This window comes from Choloepus didactylus, chromosome 3 (genome assembly GCF_015220235.1).
Source record: "Choloepus didactylus isolate mChoDid1 chromosome 3, mChoDid1.pri, whole genome shotgun sequence".
Taxonomy (NCBI): Eukaryota; Metazoa; Chordata; class Mammalia; order Pilosa; family Megalonychidae; genus Choloepus; species Choloepus didactylus.
In genome coordinates, this window is record NC_051309.1 from 134,591,689 (window position 1) to 134,608,353 (window position 16,665).

Below are 16,665 nucleotides of genomic sequence, written 5' to 3' on the forward strand. Positions count from 1 at the left end.
AATGTCTGTCTCAGCTACAGCAACAAAACTTCTGGGCCTGTGTGGCTCTTTCTTTAAAGTACTCCAGTGATCCAATTAAGGTCTATCCTGATTGGGTGGGGCAACACCTCTATGGAAATAATCCAATGAAAGGTCTTGCCCACAGTTGATTGAGTCACATCTCCATGGAAAAAAAACAACCAGTAGGTTCCAACCTAATCAACAATACGCCTGCCCCCACAAGATTGCATCAAAGAATATGGCTTTTTCTGGGGGACACAATATATACAAACCAGCACGGGACCCAGAATTACTGCATTTTCCCATCTGTAGCTCCAGTACTTTGAGAATGCCACAGACTTAATAAACCATTGAATTAAGTAACCTCTCTTTAGAAAGTGGTTCCATCTTAAAGAAAGAGTTAAAAGTATTACAGCAGAGGTTCTTTCAAAAGGATCCACAGTTCCCTAGAAGAATGTCATAGATTTCTGGGTTTCAAAACCCTCTGAAATATGCAATATTTTGCCTATTTTGTACTTTTTGGTACTGTTATTCATTAACTATAGATCATCAGATTTTTAAAAGGATATATCACTATCAAAAAGTTAAGGACCACTGGAAGACGTTTTTAGGTTTTTTTTTTTTTAAAGATGAAGTGAAAATGAAAGAAGAATTATTAAAGAGAAAAATAAAGAGATTTTTATGAGCCTTCTTTCTATTAGAAAGTTTTCCTGATTTCTCTCTGAACCATGACCAGCTTAATCAGTTTTTTCCTCAGGCTACTGTTTAGAATAGATCATCCTCAAAAGAAGGATTTCTAAGAGTCTAACCCTTGATTTATATAGTTAAGTAATAATTAGTAGGATCTTAGCTGGTTATAAAATTAATCTCTGTTCACATCCACTTCAACTTCCAATAACATGAAATAAATGGTCTTTCCTAAAAATATAGCTTTCTATATCATCAAGTGAATATATTTCCTCTCTATGAAAGAGCAAAACCTATTCAATTTAATTAATGAAATGTGTTATTCTTGAAAGAATCCTTTCCATTCATAGAGAACCTATGAGATAGTTAATATTTAGCAATGAGAGCGGGGGTAAAACGGGGTTTGGAATAAGGCAACCTACCCTCCCTGCCCCCGACACACACACATACACACATATACAGCTTTAGTTTTGTCACGTATGCCTGGAAGCCTTTTCAAATATACACACACACACATACACAGTCACTCTGTAGCACTGCTAGAATGAGAACTGTTGTAATTGATGAGACTGAGTAGGATCTCTGGTGTGCCGAGGCAGAAAATGGTTTAAAAACCACTGACAGTCCAAATCTTCATTTTACAAATGTGATCATTAATATTTTGAGAAGATAAAATGCCTTGCCCAAAATCACTTTTGGCAGAGAAAATAATAAACCTGATTCTCAGATGAGTTAGTATTTCTTTTAGACATTTAAAAGTTTGGAATCCTCTTAGAATTCGACTATGACAACTTATTTTCAATGAAAGGTGAATCTCAGGAATTTCAAAACAAAGTCTGCATGTGTATGTGGGTGGGGGAGAAAGGGAGGGGGTATTTATAGTTTTGTAGCAATGCAGTTTTATAGAAACTAGCATAGAGACTAGAGTTCACTAAGCTATCATTTAATGTACTGTGACATAACAATAGTAGAGATGATTATATGTTTTCAGTATTTAATCTCTCTTCTTCATAAGTGAATGTCAGAGTGTGGTAATATCTATGATGTAGTGGCTCTCCACAGAAGTTTGGGTCGAGAAATACAGACTACATAGGCAGTATATAAACATTCTATTGTTGCATCGTGTCAGTGGAAGAAAATACAGAAGGAAACTTTGAGCACAATAAATCTCTCTTAAAGCAAGCATTACTTGCTACAACCTGTCTGCAGCAATCAGAGGAAGGAAGTTAGCAAGAAAGGGAAAGAATGCCAGGTAGCAAGTGCCAAAATGTCTCATCAATTGCAGTTTAAGAGAAAGAGCAGATTCCTAAAACTTATAACAGAGTTCAAATTTAGCTGCTAAAATTACTATGTTGTCCTAGATTTAGAGTTCATTTTCTATTTTTTTCCACTGGTAAAGGTGATCTATATCTAACTATTGATTGTGAAAACTACAAAAGGTGAATGCTGAAAGGGACCTTAAAAATCATGTCTCACCCTCTTATTTCAGATAAGGTAGCATGGATCAGAGAGTGTTATTTGACTCCTAGCCTAGTGTTCTGTCTTTAACTCTCTGTTGCTTTATCTATGAAGAGTAACAGTTCCAACCAAATCACTTTCAAACTCCAGATAAATCATGACCTATTAAGAGTCATGTGTGTCTTTGTTATTTGAGTATAGCTATTAATTGATTCTGAGGAACTAATTCTAAGGGATTTACAGAAAATAAATTAGGTTTCTTTTGTAAGAATTTTAACAAGTTTTTAATCTGATATTCTGATGCATTTGGGAGCTACCAAATGTTGCTCTTAAAGTCATATTTCTTGCTCAATTATAGTTTTGATAAAGCAAGCATGATTCTGTGGGGGAGTGTTTTGGGCACACAGGAGCCAAGTCAGATGGAAGTCATAGAATTGTTACAGTCAAGATGCCCTTGATTATAAGATGCACCATTATTTTATGGATTTCTAAGAAAGAAAATGAAGCCAATTAAACTATGACATGCATTGGCTGCAGGACACATACTGATTACCATGATGTTAACAGGTAAAGAAATGTAGACCTTAGAATCCTTAAGGTAGTCAGTTAGGAAAGAGAAAGGCCTCTCTGAAGGGGAGGAAGAATGGAGGTAGGGGTGGAGAGAGAGCCTGGGTGACAGAGAAAGTGAGCCTGGCTGAAGCAAAGGCTACTATGGGGAGCAATGGGAGATGCCTGGAAGGCTGCATGACCTGGGGTTGGAGATTCAGAGAGTGAGGATAGTTCTCAGAGCAGAGCCATTTGTCCTGAGCCTCAGCCTCCAGGTTCTCTTCACTGTTGAACAGGATAATGTATCAGATTTCAAATCTAACAGTTTAAATCTGAGTGAGGGAGGACAGCTCTCACTATCCTTGAGACCCTCCTAGGATTTAGACGGCAAGTTAAAGATTGAATGCTAGCCTGAAGCATTTGAATGATATTTTTTAGGCAACAGTGAGCCTCCAAAAAGGAGTGAAATAAAGTAACCAATGTTTTAAAAAGATGAATCTAACAAGGGTGTGGATAATTATAATCTGCCAAAAAAATCTCTTCACTTTTTTCCCCTCTCTTTGGAGAAACAATGGTGGCGTGATGACAGGAGTTTTTTTCTGTTTTACCAAGTTGTGCTACTTCTTTGAGAAAAATCCAAGTGCTGTACTTGATAGTGAAGAAGCCAGTAGTTGTTTACATGAGATTTTAACCCACCCTAACCAGTAGACTCAATGCTAAAACACAGCATTCTAAAATTCAGTTACATCCTTTAAAAAAAAGAAAAATTCATTTTGGGTGTAGTACAAACCTGCCCATAGTCATCAGTTTCACTGCAGGCAAAATAAAGACACACCTCTTCCTGAAAACACAGCAAAAATTACTGTGGTCAGCTTCTTGCATTATCATTTTTACATCAGCTCATCACTAACTGCTATTCACCTGATACTACTAATGTAAACACTGCCTTTTCCAAGAGCCAGGCTTCTGTTGGTAGTTCTGATACCTGAGTATTCTGGGATAACTTCTCATTCTGTAGCATCTTCCTTGACATTTTTTCTTCCCTTGGTTTCCCAAATGTCTGATAGTGTATTCTGTGAACAAGAAATTACCTTCCTATTTGGCTGCTTGCTAAATTTGTACTCATTTCCTTTAAGAATCAGATCCTCCTAACTAACCCCAACAGAGAGAGGTCTGGGCTGCTTCTCCACATAAAACAATTATCTCACAAGAACCAAGTCTCTTCAGATTCAAATCCCAAAATTGAGCACAGTGCCTGTTATATGATAGTCACTAACTATCTATTGGATTAATTAATTAATTGATTAGCTTGTAGAGATGTGGCATCATGTCTAGCTCCAAAGTTTGTTTAACATACACAATATTGGCTTAATGAGATATAGTCTCTGATCTCAGAATTAGATCTGAATAGGAGACTTAAGACATACAACTAATTTGAAGACAAGAAAGTATGAGATAAGTACTCTAGTAAGAGGTTCAAGAATATCTAGCAAGGATAGACTGCTTCCAGTTAATCATTATGCTAGGTCTTAGAAAAAGGTGATATTTCAGGAAGCAGAAGAGAGGAATAGGTAGGTATTTTATATGGAAATAACACTCTTAAGCAAGGGACATAGACATGAAAACAAAGAATGTATTTGGAGAATGGTGATTATTTTAATTTATGTAGTTCCAAATTATAAATAGGAAATTAGTAGGTGATAAAGCTGGGTAAATAAATTAAGGCCACATCATGGAATTCTCAGACTTGCATGAAGATTAATCAGTGCTCAGACTGGATTAGAAAAGGGGGGCTAAGGGTAAAGAGTTATAATCGTTATTTAGGGGAGATATTTAAGATGAAGCTAAACTAAATAAAAATACAGGAGACAGAAGTGTGCTTGTCAGTTTTACATTTGGGTGACCACATTGTAAGAGAAGCACTGAAAAGTGAAAATAGGTCCTAAAGAGAGTAATCATGATTTCAATGGGAGGAGGGGGTGAGGGACTACAAACTGTGAGTTCATGGTTAATCATGAGGGAAAAAAGACTCTGGAAGAATCTGATAGACAGCTTCTATTATTTGAAAGACTGTCAACTAGAAGAGACAACATGCTCTTACTGCAGGGGCATAAGAAGAGATACTAAAAAAGTAGACTATGGAATCGGTCACTTCAGAAGAATAATTCAAGTATTTTAAGAGGTTTAATTTATGATTAAGGAAACTCATAAGGAACTTGAGAATTGTCTTCATGTATGTGAAAAATCTTCCACATGGAAATGGGACATATTCAGTTACTTTCATACATCAAAACCATTTGTAAGTTACAGAGAAGCAACTTTTCTCTTTAGAACTTACCATCTATTATAGGTGGCCATCTATTAGAAATATTGTAGAAAGTATAGGTAAATTGGGAGGGAATGTTGACAGTGGCAAATGTTCTTAAAAGGACAATTAATAGTGTCCATTGGATTTATTTTATTAGTATCGCTGATATCAGAGAGTAAAGGGAAAGGAAAGTGGTCCAGTAATGGCTTAGAACTTGTGTCCATGCTATTTACTCACATTATTGCAGCAGTATTTCAGAATTTTTACTACTCAAAAACTCAGATAACAAAAAATACAAAGAAACATTTCAGGAAGTTTAAGTACCCATGTATGAATAATAGAATCTCTTTCTTAAAATGAATACCAAATAACAAAGATTACTTATAAGGAGTCATTATGACACCTAGCTATTTTATCCTTGACATTTTATTTGGCATATTAGTTTGCCAGGTTTGTTTTCACAAACTATCACAAACTGGTTGACTTAAAAAGCAGGAATTTATTGTCTCAAATGTTGGAGGCTAGACATCCAAAATCAAGGTGTCAGCAAGGCCATGTTTTCTCCAAAGTCTCTGGCATTCTAGCTGGCAATCCTTGGCTTTCCTTGGCTTGTAGAAACATCTCCGCCTCTGTCACGTGGCGATATGTCTCCTTATCTGGCTTCTTCTGTGGCTTGTACTCCCATGTCCAAACTTCTTTCCTTATAAGGACTCCAGCCCTACCGGATTAAGGCCCACTCTGATTCAATTTGACCTCGTCCAAATAGGATCCTCAAAGATCCTATTTACAAATGAATCCCCATAGGACCAGGGATTAGAACTTGAAGATCCGATTTACAAATGAGTTCATACCCACAGGACCAAGAGTTAGGTCTTGTGGGAGACATGAGTCAGTCCCCAAAATTGGCCTCTCTGGGTCTTGGTTAATCATCTATAAAACAGGAATATAATTACTCTCTTCCATAGTTATTATACAGATTAGCATTACCATTTATACAGTACATAGAAAAGAATGTAGTACATATTTGATACACAATAACGTTAAACACTAATGTTATTATCTTAAAAAGCATTAAATAAGCTTGCTACATAGATACAAAATGGTCAAGTGGACAGAGTGTGGGCTTTGAAGTCACACTGACCTGGCTTTGAATACTAACTCAAATCACTTATTAGCAGTGCATCCGCTGCAACCTATTTAACCAGTATGAATTCTGACTCTTTATCTGTAAAATGAAAACAATACCTACCCACCCTACAAGTTTGGAATATTAAATGAGCTCATGTGTGTTGTTTCTGTGTTTAGCAGAGTCTGGCATGTAGTAAAAGCTCAGTGTTAATTTCATTTCATTTCCCCAAATGTATGAACATAACCCGACTTATGATCTGCTAACACGTATTTTACAAACCCAGGTGGACTGGAAAGCTTGGCTGAGCTCCATACTTCTGAGGGAAGAGAAAACTGTCCCTCTTTGCCAGTGCAAACTCCTGGGACTGATTCATCTCATGGACTATCCTCTACTGTGTAGCACTTAAAACGAAACTTCTAAGTTTTAATGGATAAACAGAGGGCAGAGGCTCATATCATTTGTTTTATATAAAAGTGAAGAATTTAAGTTGCTAATGTCCAGGCACACACATCATTCCATCTTTTCTTCTTCATCTTGGACTGTTTTTTAATTGGGCCCGTCTTTCATCTTGGACTCATATAATTCTGAGCCACATTTCAAGAATCAACCCAAGATCTGCCTCCTCTAAGACCTTTAGTGACTTTCTAGCCCATAGTGATTTTCCGCCACCCTGCTTTCACACAAACCTAACTCTCTGACTTTCACATTTTGGCAGTTACTTTCTATTTTGAGTTCTTCACTACTTATTTCATGTGCAAAAGTTATTTTCCCAATAGAAATTTAAGCCCTTGAAGGGTAGGAAGCATTACTATATTTCTTCCATGTCACCTGACAAAAAGTAGTATAAATAATGAATATTCAATTAAGATTTATTAAATTGCTTAAATTTTTTGGATACTTTGATATTTGTTAAGGACTCTATGCCAACACTTCATTACTTTACTCAGTTAATTTGCCTTTGAGCGTTTTCTGAGCAATTCTGATTTTTCAAAATGATGGGTGATACCTAAGGTATCATCATGACTAGGAAACACTTAGTATAAGGAAATAAACTAAGGATTCTGGCTCCTAGTTTAGTTTTCTTTCTCCTAGGTATGGTACTGAAGCAAACAACAAATGGAGCTTCTACTCATTTAATGATTCTATAATTTTGAATGTGTGTTCACAGTAGTCAATGTGATTTAAAGGCTCTTTTACCTTCTCCGAAAAGACATAAAATTCCCCCTTTCATTCAAAATTTCAGTATCTATAATCTCTAATAAAAATCTGAAGTTAGTTTTATTCAGAATTTACTGTAAAAAAACACACTGTGCTTTAAAAAATTCTTCTTAGCATAAAAATAACTTAAGAACTGTATGATTCCATTTATATGGAATGTCTAGATAAGGCATGGCTATAGGGACAAAAAGTAGATTTGTAGTTGCCTAGAGCTCGAGGTGGGAAGGGGATTAACTATAAACAGGCATGAGGGATCATTTTGGGCAATGAATATGTTCTAAAACTGGATTAACTCAGGAAATTTACTAAAAATCATTGGGTTGTACACTTAAAATGGGAGAATTTTATGGTATATAAATTATTCCTTAATATACTTGTTAAAAATAACTTATGAGCTTATGTGGTTAAATTTTTTTCATCATAAATTGCCCAAAGTGATAATATTTCCATTATGAAAGGCCAAGATATTGATTCAAATCATTACATCAGAAAAAACTAATTATTTTTACTCTTAGCTTTTCTCTCTTTATAGGTTTAACTCTAGAACTTTGTCTCTTAAACCTAATGCACAGACATATTTTAAAGGCAAATAATTCTCTCAGACTTCTATGAATACTTACAACTCCAGTCAAAGAACCTGCATTAACTGAATGCTGTCATTTTCTCTGATAGATTGATGTCAACACAATCTGAAACACAAGTGTAAATATAGATACTGTCAGTAGGTTAGCAGTACTCTATTGTAAGATTTTTATCCAGCTGATCTAGCATTTTAAGTTTTTGAGATAATCATTAAAATGAAGACACAAAATTTAAACTTATAAAATATCTTGAAACTATACCAGCAGACCTTAGTTTGAGAACTATTGCTTCAGCGTCAAAATTTCCTACCATATGCATACCAAATTAGTTGTTTTTTATGTACCCAATGCCTATTTGTTTTGATCAATTAAAATTACTTAAGGGTAATAATACCAAGACTGGCTGTCCATAGTGGTAGCACTGAAGCTGACTTTGGTCAGATCACAAATGAGCCAGTATAATGCCAGTTCCAGCGCTGGTTGTAGGTAGAATGACAACCTTATGTTACCCTGCCCTTCTCCTATCTGGTTTTTCACTCCTCACTCCAAATATATGTCTTCATTAAATTGAGATTTAGAAATGCTTTAGGTGTTACTTTTCCCTGAGTATTTACATTTATTTACATTTTAATGAAAGAGTTCATTGTGTTCTTGAGTTCATTGTGGCCTTGAAGGACCACAAGACTTAATAAATTCTCTTAAAGTAGAATTTCCATCACTCCTACAAGTTTGATAAGGAGAATTGTAAGTACATATATTTTTATTTATTGTTTGTTTGTAAAATAAGAACATTATTTTTGTAGGAAAATTTGAAAATGCAAAAAAAAAACCCCACAAAATTTAAAAAATAACATGTTCAGAGCTTATGAAGATAACTATTGTAAATCCAATATTTTTCTTAATAGATTCTTTTTTTGACTGATTTTTAAATTGATAAAATATAACTGGTCAGTTTTATAGTTTACCTTTTTTCCTAAACATTTTGAACACATGCACACAGCTCATATTTTTAAACTTATTTTAAACATCTTTAATGATTGCATATTAGTCCATTGTGTAAAAAACTCTCATGTATTGGACATTTAGGTTATGTGCAGTTTTTCAACAGTGTTTTTGTGGACAAGTTTTTCCATAATTCTTTTTCCCCATCTTGGAATGTTTCCTGGAGACAGATGCTTAGAAATGAATTTGCCAGGTCAGGATATGAATATCTTCATTGTTCTGTTTACATATTGCTAATGACTTTCCAGAAATTTTGCACTGTATTGCATCCCAATGAATAGTATATGAGACTCACTTTATTCCTATATTTTAGTGGTTATAGATGAAAATGATATTTTTTAAAATTTTGTTTTTGTTTTTTTTTAATTACTGTTGGGGTGATAAATTTTCAGTCTTATTAATCATTTGATTTTCTGTTTTGTAAACTAGCTCTTTTTTTTCCTTCATTAGCTACTGAAATATTAATCTCTTAATAATTTGCTTAATTCTTTATATTGTTAGGTTAGTAATCTTTTCTTGGAGATGTTTTCCCCCAGGTGGTTGTTTATTTTGAAATCTCATTTGTAATGTTCTTTGACATCTACTAGCCATGTCTATGTAATTCATCTTTGCTTTTAAACTTAAAAAATCTTGAGGGTAAAATATTTGGAGATAAGGTGGGACTTTTATTGCATTTCAAACTATTAGTCTTTATGTTTTTAAGAAATCTAACATCTTGTTCTCCTTTAGGCAGTTTATTAATGAAGAAACAAATAATTTCAGAGGTCCATGTGAAGTCTTTTTAAATCTGGTAACAGAAAAAGGGAAAAGGAGAACGTAAAGCTCATTGGCTAATTATTTACATTTTTATTTTAATTTTAAGTGACGCATTAAATGATGTGGTATCAATGCTATGGTTAAAAATGTGTGCAAGTCAAAGATTTCTAATGTTTAAAATTATGTTTACAACTAAGATAATAATAAGTTACTATTCTTATGTCCTAGGATGGTTTTGGAAAATAAAAATAAGGTTAAACTTAACCTTAATGGTATGCCACAGTTATTAATTCTGTGAGGAGAAAAGGCATAGTTCCCCATTTACCTCTAAGTAAAGCTTCTTTATAAAAAGATAATTATCACAATGAATTATTAATTGAATATGACATCAAATAGGTAATCGTTATATATGGAATATTTTGGGTGTATTAAGATAGAAGTCATTTAACATATAACCAATATCATATCATTTTGTAAGTCCTTTTCTCTAAAGTTTTTTAAGGGAAAATCCACAGATTCCTTTTGTGTATACCAAAATATGTAAATATCAATTTCCATCTGATAGCTCCATATGGAAAGAGAAAAATTGATATTACCATGAACATGTCCTGTTTTTCATTTTAGCTGTTGAAGCTGATTGTAAGTGATTGAAATTTCATTTGCCTCTGGTTATGATGTTTAGAATCTTATTTAGTGACACAATTTGTTTTAGAGTAATGTCTGCTTGCAGTTAAGAATATCCATTAGCTATAAATGTGGTTAAACAGTTGCCTGTCCCAGTTGGTAAACATCTAGTTGGATGACAGTAATGGATGGATATAGTAACTACAGCATTAAATCCCTAATGATGAATTAGAAACTGACTTGTCAGCTTTGTAACATTATCAAAGAATCACACTTCAGTGGGAGGACGACAAAGTAGTAGCTCTAAAGACTCTTTAAGTTGTAGCATTTTTCCATCTTTGATTTAAATCCTTTCACATATAATGACAATAAAATGAGGAACCTAAAAATATGGTTTAGACAGCCATTGTAGTACACTGAGCTCTATAGAGACAACACTAAGGCAAATGCGATCCCAGCGGGCACTGGATGAATCTTTGCATCTTGGATGAAAAACAACTAAATATGGGCAAAGGTGAACTTGCTGGAAGGAGCCTAAAAAGAGGTACTTGGATGCTTCAGTCAGCTTTTCAGAGTTTTCTAAGAAGTGCTCAGAGAAGTGGAAGACCATGTTTGCTAAAAGAGAAATTATTTTTGCTACTGTCCTGTAAGTTTGAAATTATTTCAAAATAAACAGTTAAAAAAAAAAATACAAAAAAAATAAATAAATAAATAAATAAAGAGAAAGGAAATTTTGAAGTCATGGCCAAGACAGACAAGGCCTGTTATGAAAGAGAAGTGAAAACATATATCCCTCCTAAAGGGGAAATTAAAAAGAAGTTCCGGGACCCCGGTGAACCCAAAAGGCCTCCTTCAGCCTCTTTCTTATTTTATTCTGAGCATCACCCAAAAATCAAAGGCCAACATCCTGGCCTATACATTGGTGATGTTGCAGAGAAACTGGGGGAGATGTGGAGTTCTGCTGGAGATAGCAAACAGCCTTATGAAAAGAAAACTGCTAAGCTGAAGGAGAAATATGAAAAGAATATTGCTGCCTTCAGGGCTAAAGGAAAGCCTGAGGCAGCAAAAAAAGGGAATTGTCAGGTCAGGAAACAGCAAGAAAAAGGAGGAGGAAGAGGGGGACAAAGAAGATGAGGAAGATGAAGAAGATGAAGATGAAGAAGAAAGTGATGATGAATAAGTTGGTTCTAGGGCAGTTTTTTCTTTTTTTTCCTTGTCTGTAAGACATTTAACCCTACCCACCCCCCATCCTCACACAACTCACTCCTTCTAAAGAAAAAAAGTTGAAGTGTAAGTCTGCGTAAGGTTTGTTTTTAAACTTTACAGGGCCTTTTTTTTTTTTTTTTTTTTTTTGTATAGTTAACATTACCAAATGTGTCTTTAGATAGCCCTGTCCTGGTGGCCTTTTCAATAGCCACTAACCTTGCCTGGCACAATATGGGGTTTGTAAATTGGCACGGAAATTTAAAGCAGGTTCTTGTTGGTGCAAAGCACAAATTAGTTTGGGGATGGTAGTTTTTTTCTCTTCATTTGTCTCTGAAGTGTGGCTTATCCAAAATAATTGTCGTTCTGTTAACTGAATACCACTCTGTAACCACGAAACAAAACAAAACAAAAAAACCCTGCAGCTGTTTTGCTCACATTCTGAATGCTTCTAAGTGAATACAATTTTTTTAATTAGGAAAAAAAATTATATGGTTTACTAAAGTCGGACTTTAATTGTCACATACTGTAAGATTTTAATCAACGAGGGCCAAATGGAGAAGTGACTTTTATTACCAAACTATGATGTGCCTAAATTTTAAACTATTAATTCTCACAGTAGCTCTGTATACCTAGAGAGGCTTAGTGACTTGTCCAAGGTCATACAGGAATAAAAAGGCAGATACAGTAATAAAGAGGCAGAGCTTTGCTTTGAACAGGTTTGTCCTGTCTTACTTTAAAACCTAAACCCTTTCCTCTTAAACAAACATATATATAAATAAAACATGAAACACAATATAACATTAGTCTAGAAAAGGTAACTGAGAGTATTAGTATAGTTTTTGGTGAGTACCAAATGATTGGAACAAAGGAAAAAGATATTGCTCCAGGCTGCAGTGATCAGGAAAAGCTGCATGAGAATACAACTCACATTGGATTAGAAACTCTAGGCAGATTACATCTAGGTAGAGACATTGACCTTAGAAGGAATGAAGAGTAAGAGATTTTTGAAAGAAAATTGTTGGTATGTGTTTGAAGACAAAAGGGAAGAAGTCTCTGGGTTATTTAGGGGCCCTGTCTCGGTTATTGGTGTCTCAGTGCTTAGCACAGTGCCTTGACACCCAGGAGGGAGCTCAGTAAATGTTTGTTGAATTGAAAGATTGTGAGAGATGAAAGAAATAAAGTTGAGAGTGTACAATCTTGGAATGTTGTAAGGAGCAAAATTAAGACTGCTTTCCCACATGTGGTTTATCCTTGGAGGTGGGAATGAATGGTAAGGAAGAGAGATAGTGAGCATTTCTGATTGATTTAGAATAATGGGTCTTAAAATGGAGGAATTTTGAGGTCACTAACAAGGTCTATGAAAGAGTTAATAATACCTGCCCTTAACCAACATGGAGAGATAGAAGACTAAATTGAAGCTTTGAGGGGAGTAGAAAGGATTTGGATTAGCCTCTGAAGGAGGGTGAAAGGTTTCATAAAAGAATGGCTAAAAAAAGCAGCAAGGACTGAGTTGAAATTTAAGAACTAAGTTTGGATTACGTATATTCCTCAAGATTCTTCTATTTTCTTCTCAGAAACCTAAGATGTGGTGCAGAGCAAATAATTCTGCCTTAATGTTCACCATTCCAAACTTAACATATGAAAGCATTACCAGCTTCCACACTTTATTCAGGTCATGGGACCTGGTGGCATATATGTATACCTAAACTTTTGTGCAATGTTGGAACAGTCGCTAGGCACAAATTTAAAATATACATCCTAGACAATTTCTTTCAATGAATGTCTAAAATAGCCCTCATACAGCTGAAGTAACAGAGCTGGAAAACGGTTTGATGGGGAAAGCTAATGGGTTCATTTTGGCACTTCTGAGGGTTTGTTGTATTTTTGGTACTTAGGATACAGAGCTCTGTCCTTCCCATCATCTAATTATGATGTGCAAAGACTGATTGCATGTACTCTGTGACTATAGTCCTTGGCACTAATAACCCTAAACAAAGCTGCAGGCACTAATTACCTCCTTTTCCTAATCTGAATTTTGATGTGCTTTTGAACTAGTAAGTCTTCAGGTATTCTAAGAGGGCTTTCCCATCATTGGAGCATCATTTACTTCTCCAGAATTGAGGTGACAAGACTTTGAATTAAAGTTTTATGGGGGAGTTTTTGAAGCTTATACTTTTATAACAATGTAAACAAATCAATGTGCCTTTGTTTTTATAACCCATCAGTATTGCCTGTATATAATGAGATGAGCATAAAAGTTTACTCCACGATAGGCATAAAATATAGTGCTTTTTGACAGAAAATCTGGAGACTATGAAGGAGGGTTCATTTTGTTTCGTGGTTGTCAGATTCCATCTGTAACTAACCAGTGTGATTCTGTATCTCTTCTTCCTGTGCTATTACCTGAGTTTCCTTGTGGTAATAACCAAGAGGGTAGAAAAGAATAAATATTAACTAAGAAAGGGATTCACTAAATTACCAAAAACTTCTGAAAATGGCAAGGCAGAGACTGTTTATTCCTTTTAACTGAAAAACCAGGGGACTGTTGACTGATTGCATTGCAGAGTCAGATTTATTAGCTCAAAGCAGGGAACTTTAGTTTTTCTTCCAAAGTCTTAACCAAAAGAATATGATTTCATATAAAAAGAATGATCATTTGTGTTTTGTTCTCTTTTAAAAATTCATTTCCTTTGCTAATGTTTTTTCTTAAATTCTCTCACTTTTTTTTTTCACCTATTAGCTTGACTTGGGTAACCCACTCTGCCTTAATTTCCTTATCCATAAAATGGTATTATTCGTCTACGTTTCTTAAAGGGTTGTTGTTAGGATTAAATGGGGTCATCTCTGTGGAATGATTACAGCAGTGCTTGGCACATGGCAATCACTCAATGAATATTAGCTATTATTTAAAATTGAAACAGTATGGCTCTAGCTACACTGCCAGGGTTAATGTTACAACTCTGCCCCTTGCTAGCTATGTGATCTTGGCAAGCTGCTTAACTTCTTTGTGCCTCAGTTTCCACATACTGTAAAAGGAAGTAATATTGGTGCCTACTTTATAGACTCTTATGAAAACTGAGTTAATGCATGTAAAAGTGTTTAGAATACCTTGGCACATAGTAAGCCTATTATAATTATTTTCAACATTGTCACTATTTTTATTAGCACAATTTTTTAAAAACAAATGTAAAAAAGTACTACAAATATACTTTTGTTCTACAGCATAACCAAGTGGAGAAATGAAGGAAAAAGAAATGAGGGAAGAGAGAGAAGGCAGACTGACAAGATTATACAGGGGTGAAAGCACTGAAGAAGCAGAGAGTAAAACATAAACACCCAGGGAGAAAGAAAGAACAGATAAGAATAGATAAGAAAGTTCCAGAAAGTTCTTCCTACTTCTAAAGCCCATTTATTTGTGTACACACCTACACACACAACACATATACACACTCAAGAAGTAAAATCCTAGACTGGCCTAGTGCCTTGCTGTGGTCTACTATCCCCCACCTCATAGCATTTATTTACACTGTATTCTATTTGTTTGGTTAGTTGTCCATCTTCCCCATTAAACTGCAAGCTCTTTAAACCACAAGAAACATGTATGTCTCCTTAATTATTGGAACCCTAGTGTCTAGCACATGGAAGACACTCACTAAGTATTAAAATTGAGTAAAAAATAGGGCTTTGAGATGTTAAACAGCATTTTTCCATAAATATCTTTACTAATATTTTCCATTAAGTATTTAACATAATAATGCTCATCATATCTTCAGGAATAAGCACTTGTCTTGTTCACCAAACTTTATATGTTTGGTTTTTCTATTCTTTCCTTCCTTTTAGAGCCTATGAGTGTTTTGTTTTGTTTTGTTTTGTTTTGTTTTGTTTGTAAAGCAGCATACTTGATGCTGCAACCAGTGGCCTTTTGCCATACATTCTTACTACTTGGAACTTTTGATTTAGGAAGTGGGGTAATTAGTATATAAACATTGTGTAGTAGAACAACTCTCATTAGTGCCTTTTGGCCTGAGTTCAGTGATAAACAAAGTAAGACGCACGTCAGCATTTGTCTTAACAATTTATAAAAATCCTGTTATGGTTCTATGGGACAGGATACACAAGATATGTTAAATAATGTAGTAATTGAGACCATGAGAAAGTGCTCAATTTAATAATCTGTGCATGATAAATTGACTGCCTAGCTCTGAAGGCTTTCAGTAGTCTTAATTATTCAGAAATACCAAACAAAGCCTTTAGTATGCATCCCTAACATCTTTAGTGAAATGTAGGCTCTGTAATCTGTACTTAAGCCAATTTCCCTGTTTTCCTGTAATCTACTAGCAAAACATGACCAGTGGTCTGGACCATCAAAATTAGATTCAGGAAGTTCCGGTTTGCTAATGCTGCCATTATGCAAAATACCAGAAATGGATTGGCTTTTATAAAGAGGGGTTATTTGGTTACACAGTTACAGTCTTAAGGCCATAAAGTTTCCAAGGTAAGGCATCAAATTTTCGGGTACCTTCACTGGAGAAAGGCCTTTGGCATCTGGAAAACCTCTGTTAGCTGGGAAGGCACGTGGCTGGCATCTGCTTGCTCCTAGGTTGTATTTCAAAATGGCATTCTTCAAAGCATCAGTTTTCAATGGCCGTCTTCAAAATGTCTCTGTGAGCTGCAGCTCCTCCAAAATGTCACTCTCAGTTGCTCTGAGGTCTTTCCTCCTGTGAATTCCTTTATACAACTCCTGTGATCCAATTAACAACCACCCTGAATGGGCCGGGTAACACCTCCATGGAAATTATCCAATCACACATTTCACTCACAGTTGATTGAGTCACATCTCCATGGAAACAGTCCCCCACAAGATTGCATCAAAGAATATGGCTTTTGGCAGAACATAATATCATCCAAACTAGCACAGGAATCGTGTTCAGAGGCAAAACTTTTCTCACCCACTCTATGGGCCCACCAGCAAATTTTCTTTGATTCTGTCCATTGTTTCATAAGTCCTTTATTTCCATGCTAGAAGTATAAATGCTCAGAATATTTTTTCAGCTAGGATGCTGCCTTGTCTCTATTACTGAAACAGCTGTCCACATAGAGACAGATCATTTTCTCTAGACATTTATTTAAGTGCAGAACTTTCTGCTAGA

General features: G+C 35.1%; 1 protein-coding gene and 1 pseudogene across 2 annotated transcripts in view; both read left to right on the forward strand.

Annotated features, from left to right (window-relative positions):
• Window positions 1–16,665, forward strand: part of SPATA5 (spermatogenesis associated 5) — a 449,967-nt gene that overhangs the window by 229,613 nt on the left and 203,689 nt on the right. The window lies entirely within an intron of this gene.
• On the forward strand, window positions 10,834–11,489 carry LOC119529832 (annotated as a pseudogene).